This window comes from Heloderma suspectum, chromosome 6 (assembly GCF_057233095.1).
Source record: "Heloderma suspectum isolate Gila_16-S chromosome 6, 16-S_ref, whole genome shotgun sequence".
Lineage (NCBI taxonomy): Eukaryota > Metazoa > Chordata > Lepidosauria > Squamata > Helodermatidae > Heloderma > Heloderma suspectum.
The window spans coordinates 16,512,879-16,514,088 of record NC_139463.1 but is presented as its reverse complement, the minus strand read 5'-3'; positions in this window follow the sequence as shown (position 1 = coordinate 16,514,088).

The following is a 1,210-nucleotide window of genomic DNA, read 5'->3' as shown; positions in this document are numbered from 1 at the left end:
ATCAGAATCTGCTTCACATCAGTAATTGAGGGGTGACTGGTAGAGATGCCATTTTACGGTTAAGACAGGTGGCTTATACTCTGAGTCAGCAATCATATTCATATGTGCACTTCTCTGGGAGTAAGTCCCACTGAACACAAGAGGACTTACAGCTAGTGAACTTACCCCAAGTGAGTTCATTGTTGACTCAGAATGTAATGAATTCATCAACACAATTGGGGTACACAGAAAGAGCCTCCTCGAAGGTTGTTGTACAATCGGGCGTACCCTGGTAACGGTGCATTGCGCCACCTAATCCTTCTACCACCTAATAGGGATGGACGAAAGGGACTTACCTCGTCCCGCAGCTTGCTTCGCGGTGGGGGGGAGGCGCTTCGCTTCTCCCCCCGAAATTCAGGGGAGGGGGGGAGGTGCCCTGCCTCGCCCGGCCGAAATTCTGGCTGGGGGGGAGGTGCCCCATCCCTCGCTGGCGAAATTCAGGCCGGGGAGGAGTGACCCGTCTCCTGGGCCGCGAAAAAAAAAAGTACAGAAAACACACACACACACCCGTGATAGGCTATGTGACGATTTACATAGCCTATCACTGCTAGATTTCCAAAGTCAGCCATGATAGGCTACGTAAATTGTCACGTAGCCTATCACGGGTGACTTTGGGGGAAAAAAAAAGCGCGTACACAAATTTGCGTTCCTTATTTGGACAGTGGTAGTCTATGCAAAGATTTGCGTAGACTACGGTGAAAATAAGGGCAACGCAAATAGCGTTCCCTTATTTTTGCCGTAGTCTACGTAAATCTTTACGTAGACTACCCCTGTCCAAATAAGGAATGCAAATGGCTGCGCCGATGGGGCGCCGCCATTTGCATACGCGCTTTTTTTTTTTTTCAAAGTCACCCGTGATAGGCTACATGACGATTTACGTAGCCTATCACGGCTGACTTTGGAAATCTAGCCGTGATAGGCTACGTAAATCGTCACGTAGCCTATCACGGGTGTGAGGGTTTTTTTTTAACTTTACTTTTTTATTTTGTAATGGTGGTGTCGGCAGCCGGTCGGGAGACCGGCTGCCGCCCCCGCCCCCAACGAAACGCCGCCGAACTGCCGCCGGGACCCGCCACCGAGAGGGACATTCGCCAAAGGTAAGTCCCATCCCGGGGGGGGGGGCAGGGGGCCGGCGGAGAATTTCCCCACCAATTTCAGGGGGCCGAATGCG